The sequence below is a fragment of the Hyalella azteca genome, unplaced genomic scaffold, assembly GCF_000764305.2.
Source record: "Hyalella azteca isolate HAZT.00-mixed unplaced genomic scaffold, Hazt_2.0.2 contig10287, whole genome shotgun sequence".
Taxonomy (NCBI): domain Eukaryota; kingdom Metazoa; phylum Arthropoda; class Malacostraca; order Amphipoda; family Hyalellidae; genus Hyalella; species Hyalella azteca.
Genome location: NW_025940332.1, coordinates 217,764 through 230,834, shown reverse-complemented (window position 1 = coordinate 230,834; position 13,071 = coordinate 217,764). Strand labels below are relative to the sequence as shown.

General features: G+C 42.2%; 1 protein-coding gene across 3 annotated transcripts in view; it reads right to left on the bottom strand.

Annotated features, from left to right (window-relative positions):
- The window catches only part of LOC108673398 (lachesin-like), a 39,453-nt gene that overhangs the window by 6,802 nt on the left and 19,580 nt on the right, over positions 1–13,071 (bottom strand). The gene's annotated exons all lie outside the window — the stretch shown is intronic.

Sequence of the window (13,071 nt, the reverse complement as noted above, 5' to 3'; positions counted from 1 at the left end):
TAAATACCCTCACTATATGTAGGTAATGTTATCCATTGCAAAATAACAACAAATTAGCATGTACAAAACCACTGATTTATATATTTTCTATATTAGGTTGCAGCGAGCGGAGCGTGAGAGACAGCGCGCCGCCATGTTAGGCAGACATCGTCGCGCGACGTGATTTAGAGAAGAGGCGTCCGTCGCCAGGACCTGCTGCAGCAGCGACGGGTCGCCGCCGTTACGGGATCAACTCGCCCATAAACTCCCTCGGGTGGCGCTGACGTGAGGGGCAGAAGAAATTTTTGACCAGGAATGCGGTGGGTTAAAGATGGGAGAAGAGCGGCCGCTGATAATCCTGCAATAATTCTTAACTGGGTGAGGACGGGCGCGACGCCGGCCGTTATAGCTGCCGTGACGTCGGGCAGACAAGCCACAGCGTTGTGCGGAGATGCAAAGCGATCTCTAACTGCCATTTATGTCATACACGCCGTGATTCATTTCCGAATCAAATGAAAAGCGTAGAAAAATAACACAAATTTGGAACAACGCGAGCAGAAAAAGTAACGAAAAAACAGCAGTTAGTGCTGTTTTTTTCCAGCCTACGCAGCACAGCAAGCGTATATACGCGGCACGGAATGGTAGAATGAGGTAAAACTCAGCCCTGCGATACCATCGGCGACCATCTGTAGCGCATCAGAAGGCGCTGAAGCAGCCTTGATGGACGATAACAAAGGTCGCTACACCGGGGGAGGGGGGGGGGAAGAAACGTATAACACATGTACACTTACATGTGTTCACATGTATTACGTGTGAACACATGTACACATTACATTGATTACACATTACATTGATTACATGTGAACAACACATGTACACATTGTACGTCGCATCGTGGTTACGGCTTCGGCTATCAAGTCCGCAATTGGCGGCAATTCTTACGAATAAAAACAGACGTTCATTAGCAGGCATATTTTGTATACTGTAATGTACAATGAGCATCTCGCCGTAAGATGTTCACAAAGATGACCAGGAGGGTCCAGACGTGTATTCCCAGCCGTGCTAAATAACTGATGTATTGCCGTGCCATTGCGGCGCATCAAGCTAGTAATGCTCTACGAGACCCTATAGCCCGGGCTGCTGAGCTGGTGCTGAGGATTATTCTTGCAATAATTTCAATGAGTATCTAATGAAAAACAAATAGCATGCAATTCCCATGTACTTACGTCCATCGATGCCTTAAATTTGTGAGAAATTTGAATCTTTGTTAATGTCTAGTAATCTAAAGCTTTCCTCTAGCTTTTTTTATGATATATATAGCGATTTGGCACGATCATTGCAGGAGTGAGGACATCGTAATAATATTTGCCTATCCGACGCCTGAAGTGCAATAGCTGCAGTCCACACACAAATAGCAGCATGCCCATCACCAATAGCAGCATTATCCTCACCAATAGGCTCAGTATCACCCTCAGCAATAGCAGCATGCCTAACCAATAGCAGCATTACCCTCAGCAATAGCAGCATTATCCCCAGCAATAGCAGTATTACCCTCGCTCCGCGAAGGCCAGCTACTATATACGAGTTTATAGAGCGCGTATAGAGCAGCCCCCCTCGCCGGATCACTCCAGTAAACACGAGATAATCCGGCCATTGTGTCACACGCACTCACCCTCGGCCGCCTCTCCACTCCACAAAAACAGTTTGCTCTGCAGCGCTAAGCGGGGGAATTTTTAGCCAGGCTTTGAGAAGAGCGTCACCTCACGCCGAGCCTTATTGTGAGCAGGAACTGACTCCAGGGATGAGCAGTGATGGCTCATTAGCATATCAAAGAGCAGGCATTGCTCATCATAGCGGCACCAAACAATAAATATAGAGCGTTTGTTTGCACCTTTCACCGCTGGTGACAACCATAAACTATAATCTATGTTTGGCAACATTGACAGCATTGCTCATCACTTATCTATTGAACCATGAATATCAAAAGTTTACTTGCACCTTCCATCGCTGGTGACACACAGCCGTGAGACCTGAGATATGAGCGGTAGCATTGAGCGGCCACTGATCGAAGTACGATAAAACGAGACGTCTCATACATCACATCGCTGCGACACGAGTAAATTTTTCTTACATGGACAAGTAAACTTTGAAATAAGATGAAAATACGTATGAACTTTAAAAACTCAGTAGGGTAACATTGGGGCAGCGAGCCCACTGCGGGTCATGGGCCCATAGCTGGTTTCTCGCTAAGTATGGCAGATATTGGTCCGTGTTCTCTACCGCCGGTCGACAGTTTCACCGGGATGAAGTGTACGGATTTACGTTTTGCTAAGTGTTTGCGTTATTTAGTGATTTGTGAATAAGTGTTTTAGCCCAGATAATTTTTTTTTGCTGCTAAATAAAACTGTTTTCGATTACTGTAGATGAAGCTTTTGAAATTACTGTGAATTATATTTTGAAAGTAATATTTATAGGGATAATTTTGAGATCAAGTTTAGACTATTAGCTTTTAAAATAAAATGTTGACACTATATAACTTGAAATGATATACCTAGTGGGGCAACGGGCCCACGCGAGTCACGGGGCATAGCGCCCATGCATGGTGAAGTCTTGTGTTATACATCATTGGATTTGTCTCAAGGACCTTTTCAAAACTATGACTAGCTTTTTGAATTACAAATTACACTTCATATTGCATGTTTTTTTTATTTACCGTCTCAAGGCAGCAGGTTTAGTTTCTAGTTATGCGTATTTATGACTCCTTATTGAGTTATTGACTCTTGCCTTGCCAAAAGTTGATTTCAGTCAACACCAATGAGCCAAAAGTTGATGAGTTTTTATGGTGTTGGCTGAAATCACGATTTGGTACGAATTCTCTGCACATAATATCTGCATTATGGACGAAACTGGAACGAAGTTTTTTTCTGATCAACTAAATATATTTTTTTAGTCAATGATACATTTTTTTCATGTCAAGCACGAATTTTTTATCGCAAGGATATATTTTTCAAGTCAAGGATATATATATAAATATATATTACATTTTTTATGTCAATGAAATATTTTTCTTCACATCAATGATAGATTTTTTAAGCCAAGAGTATATTTTTTTCAAGTTGAGGATATGATTTTTTGAGTTGGTAACAAATGAATGAATGTCATATTTTTATTACATTTCTCTTATTTTTAACTGTAAAGTGTTGTTTTATAATTTTTAAACGAAAAATATGCAATTGTGGTAAAAGGACCAAGGGTGGGCGTATTGCCCCAAGCCCATAGGCCCATTGCCCCAGGGGTGGGGCAATAGGCCCAATTTGACACTTTTTACAAAATTGTGTTCCATTAAAAATTGAATAATTCCATAGGCGTCTAATTCACATCATACATTCCTCATTAGTTGTACCTTTAAACAAAACAAAGAACCACATCGTATCAATTAAAACTTCATCAAAAATTTAGTTAAAAAAAAGGGGGGGGGGCGCTGCCCCATGTTGCCCTATATTGTTAAATTTCTGATAAGAATTCGTTGGTAGTTTGCAATGCTCAAAGTTGGGCAGCCTTAGATTTATTGTTATCAGGCTGGCTGTTTAGAGCCGTTCAATCCGCTGCCTCAATCTCAATGAAATTATCTCTATTCTTACCTCATCAATTTTTTACTTTATCTAAACCGCGAAGTCGCAGAGGACTGAACAAACATGCACTAATATAACAACACAACTTACTATGCAGACGTCGCCTGCGTCTTCCATTATGCGGATCGTAGCACAGCAAAGTTAGTACATTTTTCGTTTTATCCAGTATCTTTTTCTCACACATTCTCATTTATTGAGGAGCCGCAACCTTTAAATGGTGAAATAAAGGTTGGATAGAGGCCGAGAAAGGCAGGCAGTATCCATGACAGGATCACTCCCCAGCGGCACAGTGGCAGTGAATGGATGTCAGGCAGCAAGACAGCTCCAGCAAAAGGACGTTATGATGGATGCCTGTGCTTGTGATGAACAAACAAACGTCCAATGAGAGGGTTGTGACTTCAGGCATGACACTGGTCCGTGTGATCACCAGACAGCGAGGGATGAAGCTACTTGTTTACTGCAGCTCGACCCCACAAGGAAGAGTGAGTGGCAAATGGCCCAGGGCGACTGATTCAGTCGTGTATGAAGACTCAGTGCAAAGACAGCAAATAATTGGTGTTGGACATTCGGCTGAGCCAGTCAGCAGTCTCAGTAATAAAACCTAACTTGCCTCTTGACAGCAATCAAAATATTCCATTCAAAAAGCGTCAAGTCCTTCACATGCTTGTGGTCTAAAGAGTAATTAATTCTTTACATCTTCTTGAAGCACCAACAGCTGATCTTATGACGCCACCCGTAGCATGGATACGTAGTTAGCATCTGGGCGTCAGAGTGATTTAACGCCACAAGTGAGTCATGCTTGAAATTTAATGGGTCAGTATGACCCACAAATGGGGCAAGTGAGTCAAAAAAGTGCATCGATTTTCGGACGCGATTGACTCATCGAAGTGGGTCATCCAGACCCGCCCATTTCTCTCAGTGCACTAAGTGCTCCATAAAAAAACAACTTCTTCCTCTCATACTATGCAGCAATCATGTCTTAACAAGAGCTCCGGAAATGGTTGTTCCTCTGCTATGAACCCTGTAAGCGAAGACATATGTTATTTTAAATTTTTCACAAGCTTTATCACGAAAAAAATATGTAATTGAAAAGCGTCAAAAGATAAAATTAAAACGAAACTTCGACTCAGCCGCAGGATGTTAGTTAATCACGCAGAGCGGCTCCAGCATCGATCACGTCGCACGTCAACGACCAAATGAGGCACGAGGTATCACAGATGGGGGTATCGTACACGTACGTCGGGTATCTGTGATACAAAAACCATGCATCGTTTCACGTTAGCACTTCAAAAGTCAGATTTAATTAAAAATTTTCTTCGCATATTCCCGTTTCATGGAGCGAAGAATTTTCGTTCGTGTTAAGAGCACAAACTTGACAAGAATTCGAAGTATGTGAAGCATTGAAGTAACAATTAATGTAGCTGAAGGGCCGCAGATATTGATTGTTTCCAAGAGATTTGACAAGCCACTCAGATCTCGCATGGACGTCTAGAGAGGCAAAGCAGATGCCAATCAAAATAAATGTGAATGGCAACGGTGACCAGGTCTTATTAAAATGTGTCACATAATTCTGTATAGATGCTGAGAACATGAAATGGGTCAACCAAAATTAGTGATATGCATAATATCGTAGAATTCAGTTCATTCAGCACCGTGCATCTCCACTATGATTGTACGAAATTAATGGTCGAGAAGTCGATTTTGGGAAATTTGACATACCTCAATTCTAATACAGTGTGGAACTCAGGTATAAAGAAATGGATGGCTTAGTCAGATTGTGGCGTACAGGCGTCCTGATGGCAGGATGGGAGTGTTCGAGGCATATAAAGCTCGAGGAGAATGTACTGTACATTGATACGCCGCCTCATGCTAGGCCAAATGATACAAATACTAATGACGCTTCGCCGTGAATTGATTCAAGTGAAGATATAAAAATCGAAAATTTCATATTTAAAGGAATTACAAAGAAAGTAAGTCCAGTCCGTGAAAAAAAAGTTGCAAAGCTGCCAAAACGCTCGGGACAGCGGTTATGGTGGCGACGTGATGAGCCTATCACCTTCATATGACGCGCTGCCACCTCAGCCATGATATTTTTTCCGTAAGCCACGGCTTTGCCACCTCAGCCAAGACTTTGCCACCCTGTCATCTCAGCCTTGAATCTGTCCTCTCAGCCGTGGCTCAGCAAAAGGTTCTCGTCTTCACTCTTGCCATAAATCTGCAAAAATCTTATCCCTTAGAGGGGCAATGAGGAAGGCTCTGAAGCACTGTACTACGAAAGCTTCCCCCTGCTTCTCCTAAAGAGGGAGCGGAAGTGGCGGGTCCCCTGGTGATGTACGAGGAGCATCACTGTATGGCGCGAGGGAGCGTGTCTGCTGTGATGACACTTTATAGTGACCCTGGAGTGCATCATGGCCATAAAACGACAAAGAGCAGCAGGTCAGGTTCCGATTCAATGCCGACTCGGTCTTTCATGAGGAGGAAGACTTTTCTGCCTTAATGTGAAGATTTATACAGCAGGATCTGTATAAAAACGAGTGCATTTATCGCGAAGGGAATCACAAACGAATAGAAAAATAACTTCTGTTGACGGTTTAGCTAAAAGCTTTTAGGTGGCCTCGGGCGACCAGCAAGCGATCTTGTCCATCACGAGAAAATTACCGCACGTATTAATGTCGCTAACTTGTTGACATGTAGGGACATATAATTAAGGACATCTAGGGACATCTAGGGACATGTAAGGACATATAGGGATATCTAGGGACATGTAAGGACATATAGGGACATCTAGGGACATGTTGACATGGCAGGCAAACGGAGAAAGGCACCAGGTCTAGTCAACTTTTGACCACAGATTCCGCGTTTGGTGCCTCCATGTAAAACAAATTCATGTGTAGGAGATGCGAGAAACGCACAAACGATCACAATCCTGCGTTGTGTTGGAGGCTGGCGGTACATCAGCGCAGGGTGTACAGGAGTGTCTGCTGGTGGCAGACACAAGTGTCGGTGCGCGCTTTAAAGTGTCCCGGAACGTTAACATAAAATGAATGACTATTAGTTAGATATTATATAAATTGAATATTCACCGAGTGGCAACGTACTCATATGGCAAGCGTTGTTAGCAACTCTTGTATTATTTTAACTCCCACTTGCTACAATCAGCATCGTTTTGTGGCTCAAAATGTTGACAAAATTCTGACACCGTGAACCGATCATTCAACGAGACCGTAATGTGGAGTGAGATATTTTGCACGCTGGTCTCCATAAGACCTTGACGTGGAGTGAGATATTTTGCACGCTGGTCTTCATAAGACCATGACGTAGAGTGAGATATCTGTCTCTTATACACATCTAGATGTGTATAAGAGACAGATTCAAAACACTTCTTGCTCGGTGATATCTAAGAGAGCTTTTGCTAATCGACATTCAAGAGACTTGATTCTCGATATTATAGTGAAGGCGCTGATATACAAGTGACTGTTACGTTTTTACCGACGCTGTAGAATGTAGACGTTATCAACGTGTGGTACGAGTATCGCTAGCGGGACGCGAGAACTTTCCGCTTGGTATGTGAACACTTTCGTGGGGGCTTGCTCATTAAGTGATTAAAATACCACTAATGATCTATAGTTTATTATTTACAGTGCACAAAATTTGTTAATGCCTAATCTGGCAACGATTTGCCACTATTGCAATAAGCCACCCACCCACTTGGTCCGTGCGGCCACGGTTAACTTCAAGCAGTGAACTGGCTTGATGAGACCATTATTTGCGTGTTGAAGAGATGAATGCATGTATTACTGCATGTAAGCGGCAAATATGTTGAATTAATTGATGATACGCACGACGATTTTGCGAGACCTACAAGTGGTCCTCGATCACAAAGAGGTTGGGAACCACAGCTCCTAAACAAACATGTCTAAACTCCCGAGAACGGGTCACGCAGACCAATTATGCACCGTATGGTTCGGTGTCAAGGTCCATGCTGTAATATAGGTAACATGACGCTATTTGCTATACAATTTACTGCTATTAACTCATACAAGGAGATGCCCAACAAAGTACATATACCATGTTCTTATATGTACATATTATTAATAATATGAATATGAATATATGAATAAATATATTCAAGAGTCACTAATTTGAGAGATAAATAAATTTATACGAACAGAATTTGTACAGTAGAATTAGCACAGACAAATAATATAAAAAAATCAATTACATATCGATAAAATTAATATAACAAGATTCATATCATTGTTAAACGTTTTCGACAATTTTTACAGAATCGCTGGCTTTTCCACTATCATTAGCTGCGCTTAGAATCGTTGGCTTTTCCCCTATCATTAGTTACGCATAATTTATCCAGTTAAAAATAATTGTAATTATTGCCGTATTATTTCAACAAAAATTATTTGATCGCTTTTCCGGGTAATAATAATTTTTCTTCTAAAAATTGAACGCTAAAATTACTTCAAGTGAAGCGAAAGTCTAAGAAGAGAAGAAATCAAGTCCCATATACTAATTAACCCATAGCTGAATAAAAAATCTTTGGCCAGCACTTGAGCTCGCTGGAGTCCAGCCCTCTGGCTGACTAGAAGTTTATGCAGTCGAGTCTCAAGAGCCCAAGAGTTGATTTATTTCTGATCAATTGGAGGAGAATAGCGAAGTTGAAAGCTGGTCGCTGCAGCAACGTCCGCTTCATTAGCTTGCAATGCGACCCTGCGCGGGACATGGGCGACCAGGGGGCCGTTAGCGTGGGAAAACTGGCACTAGTGGGGCTTTGCACGTACACTCACTTTTTGCGTTTATTTCATGAACAAAAGTCTCCTGTAAGTAAATTTCGGAAGTGGTATGCGAGTGAATTTCGCAAATTTAAAAAAAGAAATACAGCAAGCTTTGGTAACATTTTTAATTTAAGATTGCAGCAGCGTTTGCACGACGATATATATAATATAATGGACAAAATTAAAGTGCGACTGTCGCGAGGTCTCGAGGGACAAGTTCTTCCATATCCCATGAATATTTATCAGGGATGGATAAAGAGATTGAGATTAGCTTAGATTTAAGACGACAATATTAATAGCAACCAACGAGGTGCAGCGCTAAGCAGTAAAAGAACAGGCAATATAATTGGCGTTTTAATAAACAATAACATAATCCGGCGTTGACACGGCTCTAATTTCCATGAGGGTAGGATTTAAGAGGTATCAGTTATAGGCGAGGGCAACGCGCACGGTAGCTGTCAGATTAGTCCTGAAGTCATGAGATGTTGAGCGCACAAGAATACCGTGCAGCGTCAAGGGTCTCATTGTTCAGTAATCCTATTAGTATGAGAAGAGCTCACATGGAACACCGCTTATTGTTAGAGTGTCACCCGGGTGATGATATTGCTCGGTCCTCATCACACCCTTCTCTATAATCCCGTCCGCTCATCGCGATACAATATTACGCGTATTGAGTCAAGCTCCTCGTCCCTCTTGTGACGTCAGAGCGGCAGCGTTAGATGCTTGGCATGAGCATCACTATTCTGCATTTCATTTTTTTTGTGTGTTCCAAATAAAGTAAAAAATATAACTCAGTACTCACTGCAGTGATTGACATAGAGTCGATGGACACATGAAGTCACGGACAGACGGACGGACAGACAGACGGACGGACATGATTTCCAAAAATGAGAAAATGCGCTGAAAACAGCCAGAGTTTATATTTACATTTTAATGCTAAGTTGGCGCCATGATGTAATTTATATATTGCTGGGAATATGCCGGCACGGAAAGTAGCCATTGTTTCCACAGTTTTTCGGTGCTCATTAATTTATTACAGTTCAGTTGGCCATGTCATCAAGCGTCTCAGGGACAACCATGTGCCAATAAGGCGACCATTATTTAATTCACTTAATTCTTCCAACAACAGGAGAACTGAAGAGTCTGATCCTCCCCAGTGGGAGGCTCTCGGCTGCTGATACTTCATCACGGTTATTAATAAATGAGAAATGTTCACTACAATGACGAAGGCTGCTTGTAAGGCTGACGCAGAAAGATTTGACCAAATTAAAAATAATAATGACGTCGCGAATTGACATGTGAACCACCTGACACGTTTTCAAAACGGGGCCTTCTGTCGCAGACTTAATTAACCAGCGAATAATCTATAATACGTTCACGACCACGACTAACGACTTCTAGCCCCCGGCGTCCGAGTCATGGCACAGATGTGTGCCTCGAGATCGACGTGTTTTCAAAACAAGATGACGTGTGGGGGTCGGCAGGACGTGTGGAGGTCGGCAGGCCGTGTGGGGGTCGGCAAGACTTGTGGGGGTCGGCAGGACCCCCGTACAGGACGATGTTGTGGCGGACAAGATGGCGGCGACAGGAGCAGCAGGAGGGGGCGGCCCCCGCTTGCAAATGAAGCAATTACCTTAGCACGGAACTCGCGCAAACTCTCGCCGGGGGAGGCGCGGAAGCCAATAGAAGCCCACGAGGCATTCGCAAGGATTTCACCTCGCACCTCGCCAAATGACATCATATTAAATAAAATAAATGAGGACAAACGCATGTATGTAGATTTAAGCATATATTCATCATCATTATAGGCATGCATGCATATTCAACTTGCAAAATGCTTCTATTTATATGGATATGTTATTGCGTCGACACAGAGTTCGACGCAAGGCGTATCACGTCACACGTCATTATCAGACAGATTCCAGTTACTTCTGCCAATACATATATATATACTGTAGATGTAAATTATAGTTCACGGCATAAATAAACTTATGCGTCACGTATACGCAATGCGTGCATGACGCCGTAATTCTTGCTTACGCTCGTCGTCAAACGAACGCGGGTATTTATAAGACTATCCAAATGTCACTTATTACTACCTATTTTATCACTTATATTATATTTTCCTTTAACATTTCCGACTAATGACCGCAATTTCAACAACTCACACAATTAATAAACTTGTACGTATGCTCCTACAGCGCCTTGAAGGAAAAAAATGTTACCCTCCACAAGCGACTGATATGAACTATTCCTAATGACGTCAGCAAACTTGAAGTCTGCCGACAGTTGAATGAAGTTTGTGATAATATGGTTGCTTGGACAGCGGTTGCACCTAGCACTCTGAGAGCAATTACAAGCATATTTCTTCTGCCCTTTGCACCAGAAGAATCAAAGAGGAAAGCTCGATTAAAACGCTCAAAAATATCGTTGAGGGACATTAATTTGTCCCACTTCAAAACACACAGATGTGCATGATTGTGTCAGCGGCTCAGCGCACCCGACAGGCCGGGATGCTGAGATCCTGCTTACAAGCTACAAGGATATATTAATATCGAAATTGGTCAAGAGTTTGTAACACCGTCAGCAAATCACTGATAGCTTCTCAAGATAAAGCCGTGAATCACATTCTAAAAATCGGCCGCTACGTGTACTTAGGACGCTAAGTGCAGTTACGATTTACATAAGTACGGTCCTAGCATGTGTTCATACGCTGCACGTCAGCGTTGAATGAGAGGTTGTGTAGAAATTACATAATAATATGGCCATGGTATGCTAGTTGTTTCCATCAGGGCGGTAAACAAATTTTCATAATAGCACGTCGTAAGGTTGCGCGCGCAAAATTACCGCGGCACAGCGGCTGCAGAGAAAGACGCAGCATGCAGCAGCAAGATGGCCGCGGAGCAGCAACGCTCGACAAATGTCCTCGACAGCGAGTAGACACCGAACATTTGGACAAGTTACGATCATCGACAAAATAATGAGTATCGCCAAACTTACGATCATCGCCAAACTTACGGCCTTCGGCAAACTTACGATCATCGTCAAACTTACGACCATCGCAAGGCTAATTGGGTTTTGAGTCAACATGTTTTGCAAGCCTAATTTTCTGGCCATAACAGATAGGGTTGGCCGGTCTAAATATCCTATCTAACAGGAATAATAAGTGACCATTAAATATTCACTAAATAACTGGGTACGGCCTAACCGTCAATATTAAGCGTAAATTATAGCAAGTTCCCACTGTAGAAAATATAAACACGCACATCAGCGGCCATCGTTTGGCCGGCCAATGTTCGCCGCCGACAATTTTGCGGCAATTTTTAGGTGAAGGCCCCTGGCTGCAGCGGCTGATAAACGATAACAGTAACAAACGCTAACAGTAACTTACGTTGCTGTTATCGATACGATAACAGTAACGTTACGATACGGTAACATTCGATAAATAAACGATAACAGTAACATGCTACACGGTAAGATACTACACAGTAACATGCTACACGGTAACATGCTACACAGTAATTAATATGCTACACGGTAACGTGCTACAAGGTAACATGATTCATATATGTAAATGCTCAAATAAATTCGAGATTTCTACACAAGCACTGAAAATATTAAGGAAAGCTTAGCAACATTATTATGAAGGATAACGTGACAGGCAGCAGACATCAGTAAAGCTGACATATACGTACATGGTATTTGATAAAAATGTGGGCATGAAGTCCGCGGTTAATACGATCAATAACTCTGCTGGATTGTCTTGAGTAGAATTCATGTATTAGTTTTTACTACACCAGGTGTACATAAGTAATGTACAAGTCTCATCATTGAGCAACATTCAACATTTAACAGCGCCGTGGCACCGCTGCTGCGGTCCAGTGGTCACTGCACTGCGTCATGATCGCGGCAGAATTTGTCGCAATCTCCGGGCAGAAACGCGACATTGCCTTAATTTCCCCTCTTCTTTAAAACGAGGGTAAAACGTCACAAAATTAGGGTGTCTTCACACCCTCAGGTGAGCGGATGTTGTTATGGCAGACGGATGGAAGACTGAAGGTATTAGAGAGGTGAAACTCTACGGTTTCTGATACCAGGATTCCAGTACCTCATTTCCTATAAGATGCAAACTTACAATACAGTGTACAATAGTAATTAAAATGTACAATGGCCACGCTTGATCAATTATCACGTCACATTTTTTATCTATTCCATTACCATGGCTTAAATAGTAATATTTTGATTATATATACAAAATTATAGGGATGAATAATGTACGCATAGCTTAGGCAACACAGGGCTGCAAGTAGTGAACACAGAACATTAGTAAATACGATGATTAATTTCAATAAAATTTATTCTACCTTCCAATATTATTTTCCTCTGGCTCCTAATTTCTCAAACTGAAAATTTTTATTCATATATGTGTCGTCAAAACTGCATAGCCACTGACGAAAAATGATTATTGTTTAGTCATGCTAAGGCCCACAATGATTACATTAAATACTTTAAAGTTGAAAAGCAAGTAATCAGACCACTGCATACCACACAGCAAGTACGAAGACATTGATGAGGCGAGAACGTCGCACCAAACAACACACACACATGCTGTGTCATCGGTGACGCGAAGCTCCCGCGCCATACGCAGACGCGGGATGCGCTGCGGCGTAGTT